A 14,851-nucleotide genomic window follows, 5' to 3' on the forward strand; every position below is an offset into this window, starting at 1 on the left:
ACCGTACAAAAAACTTAAGCAGAGATGGCATTTGGAATCAAAAAAAAAATCCAGTTCCAATCCCAACCCAGACCACTTTTGAAACCTGAACAAAATTATTCAAACTCATTATTGCCTATCTACAAAAACCTAATATATACCCAACAGAACTCTGATAAGTATTAAATGTGTCAGTCTTATAAGTGGAGTACAGAATAATTAATTAAATGCTATTTTGATGGGCTATCTTCTTATCCCCAAATATCTCCTGAGCTTCTCCGTAGCAACAATGTACTTCCCTGTTTCACTGATTCAGACAGTCTTATGATTTGCTTTGGCCAATGAAAAATTAGCAGAAAGGACAGGTTTTACTCCTAGATCAACATTTTAAGACCCAAGATGTACCTTGCCATGATTTCTGATTTCCCTCTGGTGGTATTCCAGGGAGAAGCTGCTTTATCAGCCTGGACCTCCCAGTGACAGCAGCAGGGCAAGGTCAGAACTCATCTGTAATTAACTTGTAGTGTGATCAAGCAATAAACATTTGCTATTGTGATTCACTGATATTTTGTGACCACTCATTTCTTTGAAATAATCCAGCCTATTCTGTTTTATATTATTACTAAATAAAATCTAAAAAAAAAAAGTGAGAGATGCAGTACAACTTTGTGACTATAGTTAATGCTGTATTCTATCTTTGAAAGATGCTAATAATCATAAAAGCCACAAGGAAAAATTTTTTAAATTATGGTGACAGATGTTAACTAGATTTATTGTGATAATTTTAATATATAAAATACTGAATCATTAAGTTATATACTTGGAACACATTATAGTTCAATTATACCTCAAAGATGAATACAAAGCCTTTATTTTTTCAGCACCTATTGTATACTTAGGATTTTGACTGCCTGCTCGTTACAAGCATGGAGGGGTACATGGATGTGGTTACTGATCTATGCTCTATGTAATACAAATGTCTGACTCCCTTTTGGCATGTAACCACTGACAGCTTTTAAATCTCCCCCAGCCTTCCCTACCACATATGGGCAAATTGAGAGGAAAGCCCCGGTGCACCTACCATTGTTGCTTGTGAGGAAGTTTAAACCATGCAATCACCAGCAAGTAAGTTCAAACTGTGCAAGAACTTCCACCTTGGCCCTACCTCCTAGCCAGAATAAAATCCTGGGCCAATCATCCCCTTTCTTCTTTGCACAAACCATCTTTATATCTGCTCGTATATCTTCTCTGGTCTTCTCAAAAAGATTCAAGATGTGAGGAATATACCTCTTCACATTTTGGTGTATTATATAGAAGCATCCTCGGTCTCAATATTTGAACCAACTTTGGGTGGAGGGCTGTCCTGTCTATGTAAGTGACCACAACACTGTAATGCTAATATTTCTGCTTCACCATGATGAAAGTATGTTTTTTTTCATCTTTCTGCTGGTTTCCTCTGGTCTCAAAATAGCTTGTATAGATCCAATCTTTACATTCACATTCAAGGTCAGAAATGAGGGCAACAGCAGTCTTGCTACATCTGTCTCTTTATCAGGAAAACTCTAGTCTTCCCAGTCATTAGCCAAAAATGTGTCATCACTATACTTAGTTGTTAGAGAGTCAGGGAATTCAAGCATTTCTCTTGAGCATATTGTTACCCTAAACAAAATCATAATTTTATGTACAGAAGTGAGACTGAATCCTGGGAAAGCAACTGTCAGCCAGGCCAAATAGGGGCCAGGTTGTATGATGTGCTAGAGATGTAACTATGAGTAAAATCAGCCATAGGTCCTTTTAGATCTAGAGGGGGAAATCAAAGCGACAATTATACTTGTGATAAGTGCTATAAAGAAGAAACCTATCTTTTTTCTAACTGTGTATAGAAGATATGACCTTGCCAAATGTGTCCATCCATAAAACACAATTCGTGAGGTGAAGTCTAAAAAAATTATGGTGCTAAATAAAAGAGAAAAGACTATTCAGCAAGTATAAAGATCCTTTGCAAGGAAGGGGCATGAGGCATGTGGAAAGCTCAAGGCAGCAAAGGGGAAAATGGGGGAATATGAATGTATGGACACAAGTTGGTTAATGGAGTGCTTATAAATCATATAAAAGGATTTCAGTTGGGCAGATAATTGGGAATTATATTTGTAGCCTCAAAGCTCTTTTACAACTATGTGCTCAGTGCTTAAGACACAGTAATCACTCTGCACCTATGTATTTGTTCAGTAAAAGACCGAAATTTTAAAATGACTAAATTACTAAACAAGAATCGTGTCATTTAATGTCATTTCAATAAAATGTTACCAAACACCACCCAGATCCTTAATGACTAATGAAATACAAAAAAAGAGTTATAGAGTTTTCTTCTTGTTGACTAGTTATTAGGGAATATTAGGAATGAGAACAAGATATTTTAAATAAATAAATAAATAAATAACCTTGAGATTCTTGTAATGGGGAAAAAGGAATGGATGGTCAATTCCTTCCCCATTATTGGCCATAAAGTTGATATTCTACTGAAGGTGAGGGGCTGTAGTAATGATATCAAGAGCAAATTGTTTCTTTGGATCTGGATTCTCAGATCTGAATTAGAGGATGAAATAGTAGAATATGTTCCAGAAAACCAATAGGGCATAATAACAAACTAGAGATGTATAATGAAGGCTAAATAGTTAATGAACATGACTTATGTGTTGTCCTGCTTTGCCCTGGAATAAAAAAACTGAATATGAAACAATCTGAAAGCTTAGAGAATAGTAAGGAAAAATAAACCCTCCTATAATTAAATTTTATTTGACTCCACGGAATGTTTAATAGTTTTAGCATTATACTGGGCACAAGCTAGATCATTTGTAAATGGTTGGATCATTTTCAACAGAAACTGAATTCGTATTTTGAGAGGAATTTTGATAAACCCTAGTCTATATAGCCTTAAAGTTTCTAGAAAACAAGACCTAGAACATCATTTAAGGAAATAATTAGGTCTTTAAACTTCTTTGTAACACTCAAAGCACTTAAAACACTGACTATAAACTGCTGATGTGGAGGTATTTACTTGATGTCATTTTTGTCAGTATCTAGGCCTTTTTTTCAGGAATACTGGCATTGTTCTGAACGATAACCTGTACTAGAGGTTTTCAAATCTACAGTTCTTTGTAGAATCATGTCCATGTGAACCAATAGAAAGTACTTAGCATGGAATTAATAAGAGTTTTATTGATTCAAGGTGCTTTGCACCAGCTGTCAGACACAGACCAGACTCCTTAGCTATTCTTCACCCTGAATTCATAAAGAATAGCATCCCCACAGGACAATGTTAATTGGAAGCATATTTCCCCCCATAATGCAAACTCAGGGTCACAACAGGTAACCTGAAAGATTGTTCCACCATATGTTATCCCCAGAAAATATATTCCCCAAATATCATGATACACAAGGGGCAAAGATTACATAAGTCTTAAGATAAACTTCCCATCAAGGCAGTTTACCATAACCAAATGGTTGGGTTTCAAATGAAGGCAAGATGCAATTTAGATTCTGTTATACATTAGGAAAAAGAAAATTATGTTATCCACCTGTTTGAGGGTCTGTTACTTTATGCTAAGCTTCACAGTGTGCTTCAAGATATTCAAGCATGAGAATATATGGTCATATATCCTGGAAACCAGAGAATGTACATCTTTTTATTATAGTAAGGTTAACTGGATAGTACCATTTTCACAGACTTTTAAAGAAGTCTATTAGTAACATAATTTTCAGTTCTCATGACAAGTCAAAGCTTTAATTAACAAAAGATACTTTCCAGTATTTATGTTTACTTATAACTACATTTCAAATTTCATGGCAACATTCAATTATTATTAAATGTAATTTTAATTTCATGAGGAAATTTAAAGCCTTCAAAAATTATAAGCTTAACTACAGAAGTTTTCAATTCTGATAGATTTCTAAATCTCTGGTATAGAATTATCTAGGTATAAGCAATTATCAAGACTAACAAATATCTACCTTCTATGTAGTGTAGGTTAAATCATAGATCTTAGTTTGGGCAGCTGTAACGAAATACTCTATAAGCAAATTTATTTCTCACAGTTTTGAAGGCTGAAATCAGAGTTCCAGGATGGTTAAGTTTTGGTGAGAGCCCTCTTCCAGGTTGCAACTTCTTGTATTCTCACATGGGGAAAAGAAAACTAGACAACTTGGGTCTCTCTTATTAAGACACCAGTCCCATTCATGAGGGCTTCTCCCTCATAACATCAGTTACCTTCTCAAGGCCCACCTCTCAATACCATCACATGAAGGCGGGGGATAGGATTTCAACATATGAATATCAGGATAAATACAACCATTCAGTCCACAAATTAATACTGAAGTTGAAGTGAATGAATTTGCATGTTACTTTCTGTCAGACTCAGGACAGCAGGTGAAGAGTGTTGCCAAAATGCTTTAATGGTGCCAGGATTTGATACTAATTACATAAATACCTTTGCAAATTTTGTAAATTAAGTCACTGCAGTGGACTTCTTAGCTCCAAGAAGGCAGAGTTTCTTTCACATCCAGATTCACCACAAGCACGGGTATATAATTGGGTTTCAGTATTTCTTCAATATGTTGCCTTAATATACACTTAGTGGTGCCTTAAGAAATTAACTGGAGTGTGATAATGGGAAGCAAGAGTAATTTTGTACGTGAAGAGAAATGACATCTAGAAAATGAAAGCTGCCTATACAATAACCCAAAATAGTTTTAAGCACTGTGGTAATTGGTTAGACTATGAAGTTCATAGCTTATTAAAGTTCTATTTTCATACATAAAATGATGGCACCTTAAAAAAATACGAAGGCAATTCATAGATTTAACTTTAATACCTCTTTAGTTGTCATATGTAATCTATTATGTACATAATTTTTATATTTCACAAATCTGGTTTGCCTTTTTTCAGTTATCCTAGTTGATCCCCCTTTTAATTGGTTTTCGGAACACCTATCACAAGTGTCCCCAGGCTACAGGCTAATTAGTTGCCAAGGAGAGAAAATCATTGGGTCATTTCCAGGTAGTTTGGCCTATTGGCGATTGGTTCCTTACACAAGAGTAGTGAGAAAACTCACTACCATCAAATTGGATTTTCCTAACACTTAACTGGTAATGTGGATCATTCAGCTTTTCATCAGCCTGTTTAAATACTCAACCCCCTCCCTATCCCAGAAAGCTTATGAAAACACACCGTACAAAAAACTTAAGCAGAGATGGCATTTGGAATCAGAAAAAAATCCAGTTCCAATCCCAACCCAGACCACTTTTGAAACCTGAACAAAATTATTCAAACTCATTATTGCCTATCTACAAAAACCTAATATATACCCAACAGAACTCTGATAAGTATTAAATGTGTCAGTCTTATAAGTGGAGTACAGAATAATTAATTAAATGCTATTTTGATGGGCTATCTTCTTATCCCCAAATATCTCCTGAGCTTCTCCGTAGCAACAATGTACTTCCCTGTTTCACTGATTCAGACAGTCTTATGATTTGCTTTGGCCAATGAAAAATTAGCAGAAAGGACAGGTTTTACTCCTAGATCAACATTTTAAGACCCAAGATGTACCTTGCCATGATTTCTGATTTCCCTTTGGTGGTATTCCAGGGAGAAGCTGCTTTATCAGCCTGGACCTCCCAGTGACAGCAGCAGGGCAAGGTCAGAACTCATCTGTAATTAACTTGTAGTGTGATCAAGCAATAAACATTTGCTATTGTGATTCACTGATATTTTGTGACCACTCATTTCTTTTGAAATAATCCAGCCTATTCTGTTTTATATTATTACTAGTATTATAAATAATGAAGACAAATGTTTATAGATAATGAAAATTATAAAAGTCTGTGTAGTCAGGGATACTTTGTCAATGTTAGACACGAATTAAACTCAACTTTCTATCAGCCACGTTATAAAGGCAAACATTTAGATGTTAGACTTAGTCTGTTATATAACAATCAATTAAGGGCAGTCAAACTGATGAGGAAGCAAAGGTCAGTTGAGGACAAAACACAGGCTGACACTCCACAACCTCCCTCCCCTCCATTCACTACTGGGTGGGATACGTGTGACAGTCCTCCAGGAAACTCCCAACTGTCTTCAAAGTTAATGCTTTGCTAGAGGGAAAAACAACAATAGCTTGACAATAGCAAGCCTCCCATATCCTGAGGGTCGTCTTTAGTATATGAAAGTCCTTTCAGGCACCGACCTTTTTCCTTACCTTCCCCTATTTCCAGGCATACAATCAGTCATTGCTCACAACCCCAGTTAGCAGCTTTTTCTGCTAATGAATCTTGTCCTCATGCTTTAATACAATCACCTTTTCACAAAAGACACCTCAAGAATTCTTTCTTGGCCATGGGATCTGGACCTTGCCAACATTCCAAAACCACATCAAAACTCTTCTAGTTCAGAAATAGTTTCTGAATAGGAACTATGGGGACACCTGGGTGGCTCAGTAGTGGAGGGTCTGCCTTTGGCTCAAAGTGTGATCCCAGGGTTCTGGGATTGAGTTCAGCATTGAGCTCCCCAGTGTGCTTCTTCCTCTGCCTAGGTCTCTTCATCTCGCTGTGTGTCTCTCATGAATAAATAAAATCTTAAAAAAAAAAAAAAAGGAACTATGTCCCATGAATCTTCACACACACACGAGCACACACGCACGCGACTAGCAAATTAAATCCAGTGTGGGCAAATTGTATGGTTTTCAGTCTTCTCTGGCCTGTGGCAATGATTATAGTTACTTGCAAAATGAGGAGACAAGTACCACCACCAAATCCCTACTCTGAATGAATCTATAAAAGCAGTCTTACAGTTTTAAATTAGCGGTGTTCCTTGCTGTAACAGTCACTCCTGTTTCCTACCTGCAGTGGAGTTAGGACAGTATAAGAAATGGAAGAGATGGTAGCAGAACCCCCACGTCCCCCAATCCCTACCCTTTCTTTCTTCACTCGGCTCTCATCTACTCTTCACATTTCTCTTGTCTCCAGTTCCTCTTTCTTCCATTTACTCTAGCTTTTAGTTGAACCAATGTACTAGGAATATAATGGAAAAACCTTCAGCCATCAAAAAATATTCCCTCATTTTCCTTGAATTGGGATTCTCTATAGCTCCAAACCTAATGAAGCAACAGTATTTATTACTCCTAAGATTTATTACAGTTCTTAGAAGTTAGTTGTACAGTTAGGTAGTCAGAGCAGGGGTCTCCAACAAGAAAAAAAAATGGAGTCAGGTCAGCTAAAATAAAACAGCACTGACATCCTGTTCTGCAGCTCAGATAGGACCATACTGACATTCTGTTTTGCAGCCTTTGCAGAAATGACTTCTGGAAAATGTCCTAAAATAGGACAATTAATCACAAAGCATCACAGGAAAGGGGCAGGTAAGATCTCAGCCTCTAATGTCAGCACAAAAGGATCACCAGCACAGAGATATTAACCTCATCGGTAGACAGATATGTGACTAATACCCTCATTGGCATTACTCAGCACACCCTGCTTAAGATATTTCCACCAAAGAGCTCATAAAAATCCCTAAATTTAGAAACTCTAAGGGCAACCCATTTGGGTCCTCCTCCTTCTCCCAGAGCTTTGTACTCTTGCTTAATAAATTTTGCTTTGCTGACCATCACTCTTTGTCTAGTCTACCTCTTCATTCTTCAGAGAAGTATGACCAAGAATTGCTAACACCAAAGGGACAAAAGATCTTAGACCAAAGAAGTCACCGTTGCATTTGAGCTCAAAAACTAGCCTTTTTAAGCACATGAAGAAACAAAAGCCAGGCCCTGTTGACAGAGTATTTTCTAAATTTTATTAACTTTCCTGTACATATCATGATCCTTTTCAGGTAAATTTGAGTGGTAGGGCTGCACTAAAAGCTGTAGCATGAGAAATATGGAGACTATGTTGCAAGATACGCCCACACTAAGACAGGAAACTTTTGACCCTGGAGAGATGAAGGGAAGAGAAAGGCAGAAGCAGGATGTTCAACTTTGGCATCCTGTCCTGATCCTTTCTTAACCATTACATCCCCCTCACACCCAACACTGACTGCTTCCACTCCCAGCCCGACACCCCCCCCCCCCCCCCCCAGTCACCATCCCACCCCATCCACAGTGGAACACACCATGGGTTTGGTATCAGGACAGAAATGATGAACAATGTTAACAACCATGTAAGTTTGTGGGAAAGCCAGGTTAAGAGTTCTTACTGCTTTTCTTTCAGCAAAGGTGTAATTAGTTATATTGCCAACTTGGCATGTCACTGGAACTCTAGCAGAAAGGAAGCCATGACTGAAGGAGGGATTTGAAGTTAATTCCAACAAAATACTGTATAATATGACAACGTGCAGAGAGACTAAAGGACCATTTTGCCCCTCAGAGGAATACAAGGAAGCTGAGACCCTCTCTAAGGAGCCAGAACTAATACAGCCTTCAAATAAGAAGGCTGCCTGTCCAAATGTCCCTCACATTAAGAAGTCAGATTAATAATGTTCCTATACCTTAATGCTTAGTCCTAAATTGGAGGAACCATAACCAAAATCTGGTTAACTTTGCCAATTTCCTGAATATTTATACACAAATAGAAAAATTATCTAATAGTTATCTGTACTTTCCTGCTAAATAATTCAAAGACTTAAACACATAGAATCTATTTTTGGATATGATTGGAAATCAAGATTCTTGTCCCCCAGGTTTATCACGATGTAACTGACATAACGTTGTATATGTTTAAGGCATAAAATGTGATGATTTGATACACTTCTTTATTGGGAAATTGCCATAGGAGGATTAGTTGACACCTGCATCATTTTGCATAATTACCATCATTTTAGGTGGTGAGAACATTTGACTACTATACTAGGAACTTTCAAGTGCATATAAAATGCAGTATTAAGATGTTCAAATAGAGGGGAAGATGGTAGCACAGGAGGATTCTGAGCTCATCTTCAGGGACACACTGAAGAAGCAACTACATATAACCTAAATCACTGTAAAAATGATCTGACATTGGCAGAGCAGGCTTTCAATAGCTATAGGCATCAAGAAAAACCCACAAAACTACATCGAGGAGGAGGTACGATAGGGAACTAAGCCTCTCCCACTTGTGGGTCCCTGCTACACCAGGATATCACAGGCATTGAGGGATATCCTGAGAATTGAGGCCATCAAGCCCTAAATCAGGCAATAGCAGCTATAGGGATCTTGATTGGGAAGGTAAATGCTCAACCGAGGTTTTGAAAAAAAAAAAAAAATCAGTGGCGCTTAGCTCTAGGAAAGCCAGAAGGCTACAGGAAACCAAATATCTTTTTTAGAGGACAGAGTGATAGATCGCTTGCCTGAGACTCAGCATGGAAGCAACAGTTTGGAAAGCACTTGAGGTATCCATCAAGATTTTTGGATAATTTTAAGACGTGTACCAGAGGATCAAAAATCTGCAGGAACTTTCTCTGGGAATATAGGGGCTGTCGCATACTATTTTTCTTGCCTTTTTTTTTTTTTTTTTTTAAGCCTAGCAACTTGACACTTATGGCAACCAGTTCTGACCACCATCTATGTTGGTAGAATACTTACCTAGCCCAGGTGTTCATCTGGGGACCCACTCTGCCCAACTCATGTGCCAGAAAGTGACACTCTAAAGCAGCTCCCACTCTGCCACAACCAGCAGGTAACCTCAGTTGAGGCCAGCACGCTTTAGAGCTACTACTGCACCACCACACTGTCAAGTAGCAGCCACCAGGATCAGAACTCATCCCCCATCCCCCAACAGCTATTCCTGCCTGGTGGAGGAGAAATGGGGAGCTAGCCCCATGAACTAGCACACCCACAAACACTGCTGCCAGGCAAGCCCTGCTCTGGTATGCACCAATGGCAGTCATGATTGATCATTGCAGACAGCCAGACTGAGGGCCAACTCCTCCCACTAGAGCACCCATAGCAGTCAAAGCCTCACCACAATAAGGCACATTCAGCCCATGCAGGGGCTACCTCTGGAGCACCTGGTTCTGGTGACCAAGGAGGGATTGCATTTTTGGAACCTACATGATGCCTTCTATATAAGATTACTACTTTCAAGACCAGGAGACCTAGCCGAACTAACTTAATAGATAATAACAAACAGGGTCAAACAACATGAGTAGAGAAAGGAATAGAATCCAAACAAAAGAACCAAACAAAAACCCAGAAAAAGAGCTAAATGAAATGGAGACTAGCAATCCACTTGATAAAGTTTAAAATAGTCCTAAAGATGCTCACTGATCATGAAGGCAGGCAGGGTGGATGAACTCAGTGAGAACTGTAACACAGAGATAGAAAATATGGAAGAAAAAAAAAAACAAGTTGACAAACACAAGATATGAAATAAAAGATACACTAGAGGGAATCAACAGCATATTAGAAATTAAAGAACAGATCAATGATATGGAAGATGGGATAGGAGAAAGCACCCAAACTCAACAACAACAACAAAATGAGTACAGTATCAGGGACCTCTGTGACAACATCAAGCATACAAACATTTGTGTTATAGGAGTCCCAGAAGGAAAAGAGACAGAAAGGGACAGAAAGCCTGTTTAAGTAATAGCTGGAAAATTCCCTATTCTGGGAAAAGAAACAGACATCAGGTACAGCAAGCACAGAGAGCTGAACAAAATGGGCCCAATTAAGTTCACACACAAAACAACAACAAAAAAGCAAACAGTTACATACAAGGAAACCCCATAAGCCTATAAGGTAGTTTTTCAGCGGAAATTTTGCAGGCCAGAAGGGAGTGACACAATATATTCAAAATGCTAAAAGGAAAAAAGAACATAACCAAGAGTACTCTACTTGGTAAGGTTATCCTCCAAAATAGAAGGAGAGATAAAGAATTTCCCAAAAAAGCTAAAGGAGTTCATCACCATTAGACTGGTCTCTTAAGAAGTATGAAGGAGGGGATCCCTGGGTGGCTCAGCGGTTTCGCTCCTGCCTTTGGCCCAGGACGCGATTCTGGAGTCCCGGGATCGAGTCTCGCACCGAGTCCCGCATCGGGCTCCCGGCATGGAGCCTGCTTCTCTCTCTGCCTGTGTCTCTGCCTCTCTCTATGTCTATAATAACTAAATACAAATAAATCTTTAAAAAGAAAAGAAAAGAAAAGAAGTATGAAGGAGTACTTAAGTGAAAAGGAAAGGCCATAACTTGGATTAATTATAAAAAGAAAAAATTTTACTGGTAAAAACAAGCATATGGTACAGGTAGCAGATTTATAAAGTGGGTATGGAGGTTAAAAGACAAAAGTAATAAAATCAATTTTATCTACAAAAATTAGTTGAGACAAAATAAGAAGATGTAAGACATGACATCATATGCATAAAATGCAGAGGAGGGTAAAAAATATAGAGCTTTTAGCATGCATTCAATTTTAAGTGACCATCAACTTAATATAGACTGCTATACATAGGATATGATATATGAACCTTATGGTAACCACAAACCAAAAGCCAATAATAGATCCACAAAAACTGGAGACAGGAATCCAAGCATAACACGAAAGAAAACCACAAGGGAAGAGAGCAAGAGGACAAAGAAGAACTATAAAAACAACCAGAAAACAATAAAATGGTTCTAAGTACAAACTAATCAATAATTAAATGTAAATGGTGTAAGTGCTTCAATCAAAAAAAAAAAAAAAAAACAGGGTGACAGAATGGAATTAAAAAAAAAATCTATATGCTATCTTGGTATCTACAAGAGAATCCCTTCAGATCTAAAGACATATATAGATCGAAATAGAAGAGATGGAAACATTCTATGCAAATGGAACAGAAAAAAGCCAGGTTATTAATATCTATATCAGACAAAATAGACTTTAAAACAAAGACTATAACAAGAGCCAAAGAAGAGCATTATGTAATGATGAAAAGATCCTTCCAAAAATAGTATGTAACAACTTTAAAAATCTGTTCATCTAATTAAAGAGCATCTAAATGTAAAGCAAATATTGGCATAAAGGAAGATATTGACAGTAATACGGCAGTAGGGGGTTTAACACCCATTTACATCAATGGATAGATCATCGGGACAGAAATTAGAAGAGTATAGCAGCTTTGAATGACACATCAGATGGACTTTACAGATACATACAGAACATTCCATCCAAAAGCAAAATGCACACCGTTCACGTACACATGGAACATTCTCCAAGATAGATTCTGTGTTAAATCACAAAACAAGTCTCAATAGGAAGATCAAACTTATCATATCAAGCATCTCTTCTGACCACAATGGCATAAGACTAGCAATCAATTATAAAAAGTGGGGAAAAAAAACCCCACAAACACGTGAAAGCTAAACAATAGGTTACTAACCAACCAATGGTCAACGAAGAAACCAAAGAGGAAATAAGAAATACCTGAAAGCCAAAGATGGAGACAACAGTTAAGAAATCTTTACTACTGCAAAAGCAATTCTAAGAGGAAGTTTATAACAGTACAGGCCAACCACAAGAAAGGGAAAAAAATAAAAATAAATAAAACAACCTACTCTTATACCCAAAAGAAGCCGGAAGAGCAAAAACAGTCCCAAGTCAGAAGGAAGGAACTAAAGATTAGAGAAGAAACAGATGAAAAAGATACAAAAAATATTAGAAAAGATCAATGAAACTAAGATTTGGTTCTTTGAAAAGATTAAAGATACTGATAAACTCTTAGCCAGATTTAAAGAAAGAGTACTCAAAATTAGGAAAAGAGAACTCACAACGGACACCAAAGAAAAACAAAGGATTATAAAAGACTACAAAAAAGTTACATTCCAAGAAATTGTACAACCTAGAAAAAAATTCCTAGAAATATACAGTCTTCCACGACTGAATCAGAAGAAAATCAGAATAGATCTACTAGTCGTCACAAAACTGATTCAGTAATCAACAAACTCCAATAAAAATAAAAGTCCAGGACCTGGCAGCTTCACAAGTGAATTTTTTCAGCATTCAAAAAAGAGTTAGCATCTCTTCTTCTCAAACTATTCCAAAAAATTGAAGAGGAAGGAAATTTTCCAAATTGTACAAGGCCAGCATTAACCAAATAGCAAACCAAAACCAGATAAAGACAAAGCCACACACACACACACACACACACACACACACGTGCGCGCACAGAGGCCAATATCACTGATGAACATAGATACAAAAATCCTCAATGTTAGCAAACCACATTCAACAACACATTAAAATGATCATTTGCCACAATCAAGTGGGATTTATGCTAAAGATGCAAGATAGATCAACATCTGCAAATATGATATATCATGTTGATTTATTAACAAAATGAGAGTGAAAACTGTATGATTAGCTCAATAGATGTGGAAACAGCATTTGACAAAATTTATCATCTATTCATGATAAAACCTCTCAAAATGGGTATAAGGGAACATACCTCAACATAATAAAGGCCATACATGACAAACCTACAGCTAATATACTCAATGGTGAAAAGCTGAAAGACCAGAATACAAGGATGCCCACTCTTACAACCTTATTCAACATAGTACTAGAAATCATAGCCTCAGCAATTGGATACCGAAGTAAACTGCATCCAAATTGGTAAAGAATAAACACGCAGTTCAGTGGAACAGAATAGAGAGCCCAGAAATTAATCTGCACTTATAAAATCAATTAACCTGCAATAAAGGAGGCTAGACTACACAGTGGAGAAAAGGGAGTCTTTTCAATAAATGGTGGTGTGAAATTGGACAGTTATATGACCAAAAATGAAACCAGACTATTTTCTTACATCATCCACAAGAAGAAACTCAAAACGGATTAAAGACCTAAATTTGAGACCTGAAACCAAAAAAGTCTTAGAAGAAAACATTGGCAATAATGCCTTGGACATCAGCCTCAAAAGTATTTTTCTGGATAGGTCTTCCCAGGCCAGGGTAACAAAAGCAAAAATAACCCAGAGTACATCAAATTACAAAGCTTTTAGACAATGAAGGAAACCCTCCACAAAATCTTAAGGCAGCCTATTGATTAGGAAAAGGCATTAGCAATGCTATACCCATTAAGGGGTTAATATCTATACTATGCAAAGAACTTACACAACTCAGCTTTCCAGAAACAGAAAATGGGCATAGGAGCTGAACAGACTTTTTTCCAGAGAAAGCACACAGATGGGCAACAGACACATGAAAAGATGCTGAATATAACTTATGCTCAGGCAAATACAAATCAAATCTACAATGAGATCATCTCATACCAGTCAGAATGGCTAGTATCAAAAAGACAAGAAATAACAAATGTTGGTGAGGATGCGGAGCAAAGGGAACTATGAATATAAATTGGTGCAGCCATGGTGGAAAGCAGTATGGAGGTTCCTAAAAAACTAAAAATAGAGCTACCATATGACCAAATAATTCCACTTCTGGGTATTTACCCAAAGAAAATGAAGGCACTAATTAGATATATGTGTCCCTAGGCTTATTCCTATATAAATTTATAGTAGCCCAGCTATGGAAAAAACATACATGTCCAGATGAATAATGAAAATGTATTATCTATACACAGTGGAGTATTACTCAATCATAAAAAAAATGAAATCTTGCCATTTCTAAAAATATGGATGGACCTAGAGGGTATATGGTAAGTAAAATAAGACAGAACAAGACAAATACCATATGATTTTACTTCTATATGTAATCTAAAAAACACATGAACAGACAAGAAACAGATTCATAAATAAAGAGGAAAAAAATAGTGGTCCCCAGAGGGGTAGGGGTAGGAAAATAGATGAATGGGTTAAGAGGCACAAACTTTCTATTATAAAATAAGTCACAGAAATGAGAAGTAGAACATAGGGAATATAGTC

The sequence above is a fragment of the Vulpes lagopus genome, chromosome 1 (genome assembly GCF_018345385.1).
Source record: "Vulpes lagopus strain Blue_001 chromosome 1, ASM1834538v1, whole genome shotgun sequence".
Taxonomy (NCBI): domain Eukaryota; kingdom Metazoa; phylum Chordata; class Mammalia; order Carnivora; family Canidae; genus Vulpes; species Vulpes lagopus.